Below are 15528 nucleotides of genomic sequence, written 5' to 3'. Positions count from 1 at the left end.
GTGAAAGGAGATCACAGGCTAGTGGTGTGGACTTTTTAAGCTTGCATAAAGCCAAACACACACGCATAACACACATGCATAGGCAGATGACAGTCACAATGGCCTCTCAGTGAGAAGATGTATGTGCCCGGGCTAAAGAGGCACATTTGCAGGCTCTTTCATCAGTGAGAATTCGCCTCAGCCCTAGCAGAGAGCCACAAAGACACCAGCATCCCACCGTGAGCCGCAGACACAGCTGCACCGCAGTTTCATCATCTGAATGGAGTTTCACAGCAGTGGCAAGGAAACCAAAGTCCCCGAGCCCTATCATATCACCGGAGGACCCTGGAGGTGCAGCGGCGTGTCAGAGATGCTCAGAGGCGACGCAAATAAGCAAACAGACAGAATCCACATGCAAAGCGAGGAGAAACTGGAGGGAAGGATGGAGGGAGTTGGAGGAGCAGACAGCCATTCCTTTTGGCCAAACAGAGATGCAGCGATGAAATATAGATTGAGGACTGTGGACTTGATGTTTTGTCTTTGCTTCCTTTTTTTTTTTTAAACCTTATGAAGCAGAGCAACTTAACTTGTGCCTGAAACTTCTTCACAGGTGTTGAATTAAGATTTAGTGACTTAAATAAATTGGCACTTTGTTGCACTTTTCTCCAAATAAGTAAACAATGCTAAAAGTGCAACTGTCTGCATGCTTTTACATGGTTGTGTTTTTTAAGTTGGTCCCCATGAACAGAGGGAACTGAGGGCCCTGTGGGGATACACACACACACACACACACACACACACACGCCAATCTCTCTGTCTGTCAGCTCTGTGCTCATAATCACATCCTATCCCCTCGTGTTCCCATACACACAACCCCCCTGCCTCGCTTCACTGTAGAGGGAGAGAAATGAGAGATCCCTCCAAACGCTCTCTAAGATTAAGGCTTTGTGTTTTACATGTGTTATCGTTGCTTCCCTTCGTTATCCCCCCGCTTTTGTCTCAGCCTCCTCCTCTAATTAGAATCTTGTCCCTTTCATTCCTCCGTGCGCCTTTCTTACACCTGTGAGAGCGAGGAGAAGAAGAGCAAGGAGAGGGAAGAAGAGGAGAAGAAGAATAAGGAAGGAGCGGGTAGGGGAAAGATGAAAAGCGCGCCACACGGAGCGAGTGGCGGAGCGTTGTGGAATGCGGCGTCTGAGGGGAGGATGAAGGCGCTTGTCACGTCTCATCACACAAACGCACACACACACACACACACACACACACACACACACACACACTTCGACACACATACACACACACACAACCTGGCTGTGGTGCAGCAGAGACACACAGTCCCGCTGAGCCGAGCTTTGAAAAGAAGAAAGTGCAAAGGGAATGAAAAAGAAGAGAGAAGAACAAGCAAGAAGAAGCCACCATGTTGGATGTTTCATTTTGACCCATATTTGTCCTGACGCATAAATCAAACAGGCGCTGAGGAGCCCAGCGCATCTGTCACGACAGGGCGTTGGAGAAAATATCTAAGCAGATCCACCCGAAAGCACACACCGCTGGTGGCAAGAACCGCAATTAGGAACTGCAAATAATAAGAACAATAGAATATATACAATGTTAAGGCAAGTAAGCCTGGATGCCACAGTTTTGTTTTTTATCCTAAGAAATGTGAACTGCTCTAACAAGCATAAAATCATTGCTCTCTTCCCTGCTCTGCTCCACCCCAACCCCCTCCTTCCCTGCAGCCAAGTTCAGCGCTGTCTGTCCCCTGGCCCACAGTGTGGCCTCCTTGGCTGTTTATGTGCGAGGTGAGGGCAGGCTGGCACTGCGCCTCTGTGTGCGGTCAGGCCGTGTTTACATCTGTCTGGCCCTGGAGCCTGGAACCTGGAGCTGTGCGCCGGTGCACCCTGGACATCACCCAGAGGACTGTTGCAGGACCCGGGGACCGACTCTCGCTCTGGCTCAGACTGTGCAGCCCTGCCTGATGAATGGCCTACAGTCTCACAGAGCAACGCATGTCCCTTTGCATAACTGACCCCTTTTTCCTGCATTGCTCTTAAATCTTCTACTTGTCGTCTACTGCCTCCAACTATCACTGCGCTCCACACTCTCCCCAGACTTCCCAGTGTCTTCACATAAGGAGATTTTGCCTGCATGTTAAGAAAACTACAGACCCCCTTTCTCTGATTGAATGTCTATATGTTAGTACTTAGGATTTGTGTGTCTGAGATATGTTTAACATGCACTAATCCGCCAGAAGCAGCAAAGAAGGGAGAGAATTGAATAGCTCTGGTTGCGGTACATGACAAACAGTGTGATCTGCCTTTTGTTTTTGATAGCTGATGAATATGCATGTGGCCCCGGGAGTGACGGAGTTTGGGGTGGGGTGGGGGCTCAGAGGAGCATGTTAAACAATGGAATTACATCTCTGACATGCATCCACCGCAAGGCTGGGATTAAACGCAGCGCAGAGGAAAAAACAGAAAAGAAGGAAGAAGGGAAAGAAGGGGGGAAAGGATAGAGATGGAGAGTGAAGCGATAAAGAACGGATCCGCCGCTTATCTATTGAAGAAATGGGGGCCTCGGGGAGAAGAGGGGAGGAAGGAGATGAGGAGGGAGGTAATGGTGGCGAGGAGAAGGGAGAGACGCGGGGAGGGGATGGATGAGGGGGGAGCGGGTCGTCAATCCGATGTATTTAATTTCTTTTGCTGTTAGTGAATCATCAAGGGGATGATCCAACAGCGGATCAAAAGAACGAGCAGGGGAACGGGAGGGGGGAAGCAGATTAATGCAACAGAACAAAGGAGCAGTCTCTCCAAGATGATCACAACTCCTCTTCCTCCATCATCCACTTACTCTCCCTCCTTCCCTGCCCGCTCTTATCTCTCTATCTTCTCCTGCTCTTCTTCACACACAACTTTCACAAATGGTGCGAAGCCATGAGCAAGACATTGACAGGCACTGACAGGGATTTATCATGCAGCGGGAACGGATATTCTGGCCCTCTTAACAACTCCAAAATGTTCTTGAATGACAAATTCTGGTAGCATCTGTTTCATCTTTATTTGCTTCATCTGTGTCCTGTCATGCATTGTGAGCAGCTTCCCACGAGGCTGCAAGCAGACCACTTGTTTAGTCTGAGCTGCAACAACTTTTATGAAAAGCACCACAGATCAGAGCTGCGGATGTCCAGTCAGCGTGTCCGTTTTTATTTTGAATAACTGGGTCTGCTCAGACAATGTTCATGTTTAAAGTAAGGCCTTAATCTGGACTGTTGTATCCCAGTACAGCCATAGCATAGTTCCCCTTGAGTGGCGCTGGTTTGAGGTGGTGTCTTTAGTGTTTTCATGTAGTATTGTTGTTGGCCCAGAGCTGCTTCTTCTGTCTGTCTGCCAGTGAGAGGAGAGCATTATGGGTCATATCTCAGAGGTTACAGCTCTGACTACAACACAGTGGTGAAAGTATTCAGCTCAGGAGGGATTGGGATCGCAATACAGTGTGTGTGTGTGTGTGTGTGTGTGTGTGTGTGTGTAGGAAAGGTGGGTGAGGGGTTTGCCAGGTCAGGCTTGAAAGGCGCTCTACAAGACAAACGGGCAGCCAAGATGGTTTGACCGTGTCCAGTTAAAACAAATATAAGAGGCCTCGGTGATGCTGTTATAATCCCATTTTACATTTCACTGCCCCTCCCCCCCTTTTCTCCCCTCCTCCCCTTCCCTTCCAACACTCTCTCTTTTTCCCTCTCACTTTCTCTCCCTCTCTCTGTCACCTTTTCTGTCACTCTGCCCAAAACCGCTGCAACTCCCACACAGTTCACCGTGAAGCCTCCTCATACCTGCCTGTCTTCTCCAGATGGCAGATTGAGACGTGCATGTATGAGTGTTTGTGCAAATGTGTGTGTGCGTCTGTGCATGCACGCATGGGCTGTTAAGTCTGGTTTTATTCCCTGCTGGAGTCCCCCTCCCCTGGCTTTCCCCTCACCCTGTTAAACTAGAATGAACTGAAGTCTGAAAAGTCAAGCGATGTCCAGCCAAGCTCACGGATGGTTGACGGTCAATATTGACCCTGGGCTCCATGTCTCTCTGTGGAAACGAGGAATAAACCCCAACCCTCCCCCTCCGTGTCACCTTGACTCGCTCACACACAGATAGGACCAAGTTGCCGGCAGAGGCTTGACCCAACCGCTGACCCTGGTCTGGGTATTTTCTCATCCTCCTGCTGGTTAAGAACAGGCTAGGAGAGGGTGTGAATCTGTTCTCAGTTCTGCGAGCCAGCAGTGAGTGATGGATGGGAGTGAGATATTGTCACTGATGCTTAAGTTTGAAGGTGCATCGTTATCTCCTCTTTGCCAAACGGCTACTACAAAGCCAATCCACATGCTCGTGTAGTGTATTAAAGCTCCGCTTCAGTTCTGAGAGTTTGCGTGTCTGGAAAGAGACAGAGGGAAAGTAAAAAGTACCGTAGCCTACGTGCAGTGATGTATCAGTGTGCCGCTGTGTACTTGCCTTTGTGTGTTTGTCAGCACAAACACCTAACATTGAAGGAGACAGGCTGCCTCCTGACAGTTATTTGCTAGTTTTGGTCTCTCTGTGCTCTGTCTAACTTTCTGTCTCTCTTCCTCTCCCCAAATTACCCCTGGAGGACTGAGCGAGGGTAAACACAACCGCTGAGAAAAGGCTCACGACACACCGCTTGTTATTGTGAGTAGCTTCCCTCTTTGTCTCTCTCTCCTCTGTTTATCTGTGGCTCGTATGATTCCCTATTTGTCAGCCATCTGGGTTCTATAGAGACTGCGTGTATGCTTTTCATGCATTTGCCGCACAAAGCCGAGTAAGCATTGTGCAGCAGTATTACATCCCAGAGACACGCAAGACGCACAAGGTTTAAATCCAGGGAAGCGTTTGTTACAGCTGGGTCAGCTGCTCTGTCAGTGCATTACAGAGAAAATTACACCATTGCAAGAATGAAAGCGCTGGTCCTCAGAGGGCTCGGGAAGGGGCGACTGCGCGTGTGAGCGTAGGAGTTTGATATTACATGAAATCATTTCAAGTTCCATCAATTATCCAGCTCATTGGCCGAGGTGAGATGCCACCAGCTTGAGCATCGAGGTTTTAGCCTCGCTGAGGAGAGTGAACTGATACTAAGTGATTTATTCATGACACCTCATCTCCATCTCTTTCACTCCCCTCTGAGTAAGAGCTGCCTTTGGGATAACGAATTCCTGCTTTGCCTGATTATGAAGAACCCCACTGCTCCCAAACACATCCCTCATAGATAGATAGATAGATAGATAGATAGATAGAACATCTGAGGTTGCTACAGCCAAGCATATGTCAGGCATGCATGATCACACACATACACCATAATCACAGATGTCCTTGGTTTTCATCAAAGCCCCTAATTTTCCCTGTTCACATCTTATAACCCCACCCCCATCTCAGTCTCTCAAAGCGCACCTGCACTCAATATGAGCCCCCTGCCCTCCCAACCACATCATACACACACACATTTCGCAGGACCTGCTCGTGTGTTCCTAAGCAGCCTCTCAGCCTCGTCACCACTCTGTCATATGTCCACCAACAGCCATCACACATGAGTGACCCCTCCTACACCCACCTTGTTCTCTTTCATTCAACCTGGAGTTTCATTACAACAGGATATCCTGAACATTTTACATTTCCTTCAGTTGTGCAGCAGATGTGCCTGACTGGCACACAGCGAAGGAGAGGCAGAGCTGGGAATGCTCGCAGTCAACCAACCAATGAAAGATTCGCCAGCTACCAGTTCACATCCATGTGTTTCCTCTTTTCTCTTCATGTTAACTCACATGTCTGTTCACTTCCGCTCTGCCGCATCCCCAAGGTGACGGCTGGCTTGGGCTACCGCGGCTCATGCCTAAAGGCGAATGGGTGAATGGACCCGCTGTCCTTTGTGGCCAGAGGCCGTCCCTCCCCATTGATTCCTACCAAACCTCAACGGCATGTTTCTTTGATGAGTTCTGTCCAGATGAGTTAGCTTGAGTTACTCTCTATCTCGATGAAAGTTAAACCCAAAGCTTGGAAACACTCTTGTGATAACCACTGAACATACCTTTTGGTGTCAACATCTGCTGAAAGCCAAGTTCTTCCTTGACTTATTGTGGAATCTTAGAAATCCCAAATAAATTTAAATAGAAACCAATCTGACAACACACACACACACACACACAAACATGCACACACAATCCCATTCCCCTTGCACTCTACTTAAAATATCATTTGTTTACACCCCCCACCAAAAAGTCCCAATGTACTGGAATGCGCAGGGAAAAGCACTCTGAAGCCCCAGTGTGTTTGCAACCCTATAAATAAAGGTGGCGGTGGGGAGTGTGGTTGACCATAATTACACAGGCCCTGTTAAAGTCGAGGCGCGCTCTCTGTCTGTCTGTCTGCTGGTCCTCTCAACAGTCATGGCCACTCCCATCCGCATACAAACACACGCGTGCACGGCCACGCGCTTACACTCACATTCAGACAGAAACCCCATCAGACTGGATGTGGGTCACAAGTTTTGTTTTTCTACATCTGTCTGGACTTTTAAAACATTGTGACTGCTGACAGTCTATTACATAATTTAAGAATTTAAACAAACATTTTTTTTTCAGCTCCATTTTTTTTCTTTTGTGCAGCCTGAAAGACGCACTTCTGACTTGTGTGTGTCATATTTCTTTTTCTTCTGTTGCGTGTGTCTGTGATTAATTAGAAAACATTAAGATATTGATTTAGCTTGTAAGCTGTGGTTGGAGAAATTGAGTTTTTATGACTTGAGTGGACATGTTGGCTCAGCTGTTTGATGACTGTTGAGTTTCCAAAACCTTGTAATTGAACTACATCCCAACCCCCCCACCCCCAACCCCCGACACAAAAGCCGCACTCAGTCAGACCTGATTAGAGTGGCAAGACTCTCTGTTTTTAGTCCTTTTTGCTATGTGTATTTTCATCTCCGTGGCGCGCATGTTCACATGCTAAATCTCCATCTGGCCGCTGTGAAATGAAGTTCACAGCATTGGAGTTGAGATGTAAACACACATTCACACAGTGTTCTCTTTCTCGCTAAGCTGCAGAGACAGACATTTACCAAACTGTGCTGTATGTCGCATATCTGTACCAGCCAAGATTGGTTTAATGGTGTGTGTGTGTGTGTGTGTGTGTGTGTGTGTGTGTGAGAATGTGTGTAAGTGCACACGGGCAGGAACGTGTTCGTACATCAGCCAAGATTTTCTTTCTTACACATGGAGCAGAGCTGCTTTAAACAGCCAGAATAACGCTGCAATTTCTATACTCTCAGCCGCATGGTACAATTTGTTCCAAAGCACTTGCCTTGCTGTACAAATCACAGCCAGGCAGCCAACTATAGCTAGCTCAGTCTATTACCATCAACAGGCCAACTGCCAAGAGAAGAAACACATCCAACAGTTTTAATACCTTGTTTTCACACAAGCAGTTTTTCACTCCAGCTTATAAAAGCCAAATGACAATAACAATAGCATGTACAAGAAAACCAGCCTTTTTTCTGGTGTAAACTAAAGTCTTCTTAAAGCTGGTGTTATTGCAGCAGGCCAATGGTCCCTGTTCCCCCACCCTCTTTGTCCTCTTGTGGTTTGGCACAGGAAGCATGTGGTCTGGGCAGGGTAAGACTGGGTAGATACAGCGTGGTCAGGGTTAGATGTTTTAATGTCATTTGTCTGCTCTGTGCAATATGAATACAATGCGTGGTCCAGTTTTGGTATTGTGCGAAGAATGACACACATTCCTAGTGACACATTTGCCTTTGTTTTGAGATTCTTGCACACTGAATGTTCGAGAGTTGGATGATTTCCCCCCAACGGTGGGCAAGGATGGAAATTTCTGAAAAGCGTCAGGTTAGTGTGATTACTCTCCCCTCATCTCTCAGGTCCATTTATCTCTGAGGTACTCTGGAGCAGAACGGCAGTAATGTATTTTAATGCACCGCTACATGATAAAAGTTGACCGGCTGCAGCTACATGTGCCACACTTCAGTATTCATCCCCCCACATTTCGAAGTCTTCCTATGCACCACTGGGCCTCGTAGCATTAAACATTCAGGAGAAACAAATGAAAGGCTCTCTTAAAAGCTCTAACCAATAGGCTTTTACAAGCCTACCAGGCTGCATTCGAATAAAAAACCAAGACTAAAGTGGTCTAGACAGCAGGAAATCCAACTTTGAAAGAATACAACAACTGAAGTTAAATGTTTTCCCCTTTGGTGGTGGTGAATGCATTGTAGTGTACCATATATATACTCATTTGGTTTATTGCTTGCAGAAATTGAATTGGTGCCACAGAGATGCAATATTCAGATCTTAAGGGGGCTGGTGGAGAGTGACTGGTCGGCCATAAAGACAGATGATAGAAGGATGGAGAGTTTGTGGAGCTTTTGATGAACGGTAATGTATCATCACATACTTTAACTGTCTGCAACACTCAGGATCAACTCCAGTTATCCCAAACAGGGGCAATGACAAATTTCACCGGGGAAATGTGGGGAAAATATGAAATTCCTCACTGGTTTCGGTTCAGAAATGACATTAGTGCTGGACAGTAAATCAACAGCATCCAGAGGTGTCTCTCCATCTGTCTATGTGCTTGTCTGTCTGTCTGTTTCCGCCTGGTGTCCTCTAGGTGTCACTAGAGATGTTCATGGACCAGACAAGGCTGACTTATCTTGTGAGAGAGTGTGCTCAAAGTGTGCGTCCACGCAGTGTGTGTGCGTGTGCGTGCGTGAAAAGTGAAGCTGCGGCTTCTCCTGAGCCCTGACAGCCTCAATCCAGTTGCCGTGGTGATATCCTCTCCCAGGTGCATCAGTCACATTCACACAAACACACACACTTCTTCTCACTCTGTCTCTCTCCTCCTCTCAGACACACAAAGGGACACACACCTCTGTCTCTCCGGAGTCGGCTTCACTTCCTCACATGCCTCGACACCCACAACTGGCTGTTTGTGCCCTTCCCTCCAGAAGCTTAGACAACCATCATTAACACCAGTGTCCCTGTGCTGTGGTAGTGTTAGCTCCTCTGTGTCACTCTCTCTCCCTGCGCTGTACACCGTGCACCCTGCTTTTCCGCAGGTGTCCAACCCATCCCACCCCCCACCCCCCACCCACCGCGCACTCGCTAATGAGAGTGAAAATGAGAACAATGGGGAGAGGAGCGCGGGGCCCGCCAGCTCATCTGGGCTCCGTTGATCTTGTTAATTGCGTCCGTGGACGCGCTCCGCTCCCTTTGAAGTGTGTCTGAAGAGCCCGCTTCAGAGACTGGCAATTACTGCACATCATGTAATTGCTGCAAGACAGGCAGCCATATGAGAGAACTCATGTTACTGTATGTGTGCGTCGGGGTGTGTGAGTACATGTCGACAATGTGTGCGTGCGAGAAAGACAGAAGGAGTCTGATGATGGTGATGCCTTCCAAGGTGTTGTAACAGCATGTCAAGTAACGTCCTGTCAAACCACAACACCTTCAGAACAAAATCTTAACAGCTTTGATGCTCCTGACAGCTGCATTTTGTAAAATGCCTATTTACCACTTTGTTAAAATCAATTTGCACAGATCAAAAGGAAATTTCCTCCTTTGGAATTCAATTAATCTGTTTATTTTCGCAAAGTACCATTGCTGTGGTTTTAAGAGGAGGCGTCCATGGCCTGTTTACATCCTCCACTTCTGCTTATAAATGTTTCGAGGTCGGTGGAGCTTTGTGATTCTTTGTGGCGGGAGTCTTGTGTCTCTTCAAAGGCCACGTAAAGTCCCTTTTTATGGGTTTCATCCCTGGCCTTTGTAGACTGAGTTTGCTGTAGTTTCCTTTTAGCGTGTCACGTGTTTCCACAAACTATCCAGGCAAGGTACAGGCTGCATGCTTTTCAGCACTGCTGAGATGCTTTTACAAGGCATCGCTTGGCAAGGAAGGAGAGTGTGAGAGGAAGTCACGTAATAGCTGCGATCAGGATCTCAGCCCTAAAAGCAGGCCCACTCTGTATAGTAGGGAAGTGTCTGAATGCTTAACGATAAACTGCCTTATATTATTAAGATGCCACTAGAAGTATTGTGCATGGGCACGCAGCACAGTGAACTAGTGAAAGAGAAGTGGATGAATTGCCTTACCCCTCTGTCACAATCAAATCATGGCCAAATAACATGCTTTCCTCTGTCATCACAGGCTTTCCTTTTCCTGCACTTGCACTTATCTGACGCATGTCTGTATTCTAGATAGTCCTTGTACCTCAGATAACACAGCTGAATGAGTGGACGATGCATCTGCAAAATGACAAGTGTAACAGGTATAGTTCTATCTATCTATCTATCTATCTATCTATCTGTTCCTTTCAACCACTGATTCAATACTCTTGAAGTAATGCATTTCAGAAGAAAAAGAGCCCACTGTTCTGTACAAAAGACCCAGCTGATATACACTGCCAACCTGCTCTGAGCTGCAAAGCCTCTCGCTCGCCCCCCCCCTTTGCCATAAATCAGATAATGTAACAGTAGCACGCCGCTGTGCTTTATGAGAGATCCAGATACAGCGAGGCAACCCTGTGCTCCCACTCCCACGTCTGAATACAATTGAAAGTGGTACAGATGAAATGTACCACTCGGGGCTAACTACAGCTGTAAGATAAATACTGTGCCACATACTGCTGTGGTGGCAGACAGGGATTTGTCTCTGTCTGATAGACCACACTATCAAAGACACACACACACACACACACACACACACACACACACACACACACACACACATAGTGGCATGTCTGTGTGTGTGGACCATCATGTACAGGCATGTAATGGAAGTTGTAACTGACTGAGGAACTGATCGAGCACCTAGTTGTTCCTACTGTAAAATATTTGCAAATGTTGTTTTCCTCCCTTGTGGCAATAAAACAATTTCAGCATGTTACTGTAGTTCAGTGCTCCGCCATTCACCTGTTATCTACAATCAGATAAATGAGATATTTACAATGTACGTGGACATAGAAAGAAATCTGGCATGTAATCAAGTAAGCAAGAGTATACAGCCGTGCTAGCAGCTCTGTTCGGCTGTACTTGGGCACAATAGTGTGTTGAGCTAAATGCTAAGCATGGTGGCCGAATGAAAAATAAAGGGATGACCAAAGACATGAATGTCTGTACCACATGACATCTTAATTCATTTAAAGTTGGAGACACACTGTATGATTTGAGCACGTTTTAGAAGTTTTTTGTTGTTAAGTTTAATTCCAACTCCTACTGAACAATAGATGATAAAATGGCCCATCAGTTTGAAAGCTCAGCCACAGGTAGAAGTTTGTTTGCTACAGGCAGCACTGTTCACAATAAGGTAGAGACAGAGGTCTCAAAAAAAGCTTAGAAGTCAATTTCTGCAAAAACAAGTCAGTCCAAGTTTTGATTTCCTCTCTTGCTCTCTCAAACACACACACACACAGGTTAGCAAGTTAGCAGCTCCAGCATACTAGCAGGGTATAGCCTACACTGTACGATTGATTGAGCAAGAAAAAAGGCACTTACCTTGGGGAAATCGACTCTTGGCTCTGCTCCAACTGACCAAAATTTCTGTGTCAGAATTTCATTCGAACATCTGACTGGTTGGGAGCTGTTGGCCAGGCCATGATCAGTGCTCGCTCCCCCCTGAACACTGCAAACGATTCAGCCCAACTCTAAAATGAGTTGTACGGCTCAAAAAAATTGATCAGGAATGGGCTCAAACCATACTGTGTATGTTCGGCTTAATAGATATTTCAATCTGGATCAAAGTATTGGACCTATCGACTGTCAGACTGATATTGCCACCCATAGAGCCATGCCGCTAGCATGGCTAAAAAGTCTGTTTTATCCAGCAATGTTTCGCAATCTATGAGCAGAACCTGCTGGTGCCAGCCTGGTAGTGACATCCGCTCTAAATTAGGAAAGAAGACAGTGGACCTGGCCAATTATCAATAATATGAGCACCTGGGTGTCAGAATTGGTTAAGAAATTTCACATACACGGTCCTCTAACTGTACTATTTTTTCTGTCTATGAAAAAAAAAGACAAGGCTTGAATTTTGGCTCTAAACAATGAATATATGTCATTAAATATATCTGTCTTTTTCCAAGGCAATCAAAGTACAGTGTAACCCTCACAGGGACTTCAGAGGTGTGTCTCAAAACAAGGTTTGCCAGACAGCTGTACAGGTGGGCGGCAGCCAAAACAAGTGCCTCCTTATATTATGGTTAAGTTATAGACAGTTTGCATACATGTCCCACCCTGAGGTGGTGTTAGGATACATTTACTAGTCTGTAAAACAGGCCGACAGATGACTGGAAAGAGCAGGATGAGGTTAACTGCTCCATCAACACAACAGGCCCTCCCGAGAAATACAAACTTTATGCATTGAATACAATATACTGTATATGCGTTAAATATTTTGGCTGTGTTGCAACATACTGCATTATTCTGCAAGTGGATGGACCGGCATTAAATAATAAACACACATATACGTGCGCGCACGCACACACACACACACACACACACACACACACACACACACACACACACACACCTAGCAAGAGGGCAAGGAAAAAAAGGATTGCACTGAGGCAGCTTGCCGAAAGGCAGCCTGCCAAAAGAGTGGGAGAGAGAGAGACAGAGAGACAGAGAGAAAGAGAGAGAACAAGGGGGGAGAAAGAGAGGGAGAGAGGGCAGGAAAGTCCTTACATAGCCCACAGGAAGAGCTGTGTCAGGGCAGGAAGTTCCTTGTTTGGGCATGGAGGTTTCCTGGCTGCCTAGAAGACTGACATTTCCTCTACTGGTTGGCTTCTGGAGAGGGGATCACATGAAGGCTTGATGGAGGCTGCAGAGGTGGTGGTGGGCCGCCGGTCGGGCTGGGCTGGGCCCGCTCTCTGGTTTCAGCTCCAGCGCTCCCTCCCCCTGTTTCTGCTTTGCTCTCTGTACAGCCTGCAGCTAGTGGCTTATTGCTGTAGCAGACACTTCACAGGCCGGCATTTATTCTCTGCACCAGTGACATGCAGTACGCTACTGTGGAGTCTGTAATGTAACATGTGAAATCCATCTGTATTACTATGTATAACTATGACAGTTGTGACAACAAGTTTGCATTTACTGCGACTTTAATGTGTTTTCAAGATTTAGTCTGTTTAGGCCAATGAAGACGTTTCAGCCACAGCAGCGGTGTGGCTCCAAAGTTGGTGCACTGGTTCCATCTCTTTGGTCCCGACTGAAATATCTCAACAAATATCAGATGGATTACCTCGAAATTTGTCACAGATATTCATGGTTCCCAGTGGTTGAATGCCAATGACTTTGGTGATCCTCTGACTTTTCCTTTTGCGCTGCAGTGATGTCAAATTTTCCGTCATCCATACTTTGGTTTATGACCAAATAGAGTGATGCACGGATGATGTTTATCCGTAGGCTAGATGAAGTTAACACTTTCCTGGTTCCCTCGACAAAAAGGCCAATGGGATTTTTCCTTGGGATTTTGGATTATTGCAGAAAATAACCTCTGTGTCAAACAACAGTTTATGGTTCAGCAAGATAATCTTCACCAATGAGTTTTTGAAGCATAAATGCTATTAGCATTAGGACCACAACAAAGCTTTAGTGCAGTGTTTAGCGTGATGCTGTTCTGTAAAGTCTCACTTAACCTCTTGTTAGCAACTACCTTTTTTAAGACACTTAAAAGCTATAAAATTCACAAGTGGAGTATTTACTGGCATATTTTATGTTGTTGAATACATCATGAAACTCAATCACAGACCTATTTCAGGCATCTAACACAAAAACTTATTCAAACGAACCCAAACACTTGAAGACGAGGGAATCGAAGTGCTTAAATGCTCATTTCCGTGTTTTAGGAATCATTCCTGCAGCACTCTATAGGCCAGTGGTTCCCAACTGGTGGGTCCTGGTCCAAAAGTGGGTCATAAGTCCATTCTGAATGGACCACAAGTGACTCAGAAATGTGTCATGATTGTAAAAAACACTTTATTTTTTAAGTACAGTTAATTTGTGGCACAGAGGTTTTATGTTGAAGTGCTGTTATTTGCTTTAGAGTGAGTGAATAACAGACAGCTACATAAACAGACACAGTAAACTCACTCCAAGACATGGCCAAATGCAAGTATGACATTGAATTTATTAAACTGTGTGGACCTTGAACTAATGACTGAGAACAAGTCTGGACCCTGTGGCTGGACCAGTTGGGAATCGCTGCTATAGGCTAACGGCTAAACTAATAACCTTCCCATCAGTTTAAGCTGTATCTTGTGTATAGTGCTAATTTGCAAAATTTAGCATGCTAACATGCTAAAATAAAAATGTAAAAAATGGTAAACAGCATACCCCCTTAACATCAGTATGTTAGCCCTCTACTGTTAGCATGCTTACATTAGCATTTAGCTCAAAACATCATTATCCCTTAGTAGCAGTAGCCTCCAGCCTGACAGAGCTGCTAGCATGTCTGTGGACTGTTTGTCTCACTCAGCACTGAGTTGATCAGTTTTCCTTTAGCCAAACAAAATGCTTAACATTTTGTCTGCAACAGCTGTGGTTCCCAAAGACATACCTTTGCAAGGGTTAGCAGTGACATCAGCGTTTCCACGCAGGAAGAGATGGCCACACTGAGCCAGAAAGTGGCCTACTACACAATACAAGAGTCAACACCCTATATTAGCTTTCCTGCTTAAGTCTCCATTTTACCTAACTCACAAAACATTCTTCATCTTCACCTTAGCTTATGGAACGAACCACAAAAGAACCATTCAAACTACTGACTGCAAAAAATGCCTAGATAGCTAATTTGCTGCTGAGCTGTGGCACATTAAACAGCACGTAAACTTACCTGCAAATGTCATTCCGGTCTCGTTAGATGCTGGTGTGGTCCTCACGAGTGTTAATTTCGTTAGCGAAAAATATGGCTAAATATGTTTATCAATGACCTTTTTTCTCACGACTAAGACGAAACAATGACGAAATGGCAAGGTAACATTAAAACTATCATTGGTAACTTTTATGAATGAGACAGATAGTTTGTAAAAAGAAATCGTGTCCATCCTTCTCCTGTTGCCTCTATTGGCATTAGTCGAAATCTACCAAAAAACACAAAAAACCAAACAAACAGTAAAAGCAATAAGCCAGAGAGCTCATGAACTGCGAGCAAACGGTCAAACTAGGCAGCACTGATCAAATTCAGATTGTGTAGCTGCATCACCTGTTTTTCACCTCAAATGAGAAATTTTGTGACACAACCACCATTTTGGGACAAATCATGTCCTACCAATAAATAAATGAATAAAAAATTAACAAACCTTAAAATTGTAACTAATCAATAGAGATTACAGATGTGTCATCATCAATGACGTATTCCCCGCAGTGAACGCAAAGCATCCTGGGAACTCACGTAACACACAAAGAGCAGAGGCGCCAGCTAGACTTTGTATTTGTAAAATGTCTGCATCTGGTGTGACATGCACTCACACTTAAAATCATATAATTATAAATGTATAAGC

The sequence above is a fragment of the Epinephelus fuscoguttatus genome, linkage group LG9 (assembly GCF_011397635.1).
Source record: "Epinephelus fuscoguttatus linkage group LG9, E.fuscoguttatus.final_Chr_v1".
NCBI classification, from domain to species: Eukaryota; Metazoa; Chordata; class Actinopteri; order Perciformes; family Serranidae; genus Epinephelus; species Epinephelus fuscoguttatus.
This window is presented reverse-complemented; position numbering follows the sequence as displayed.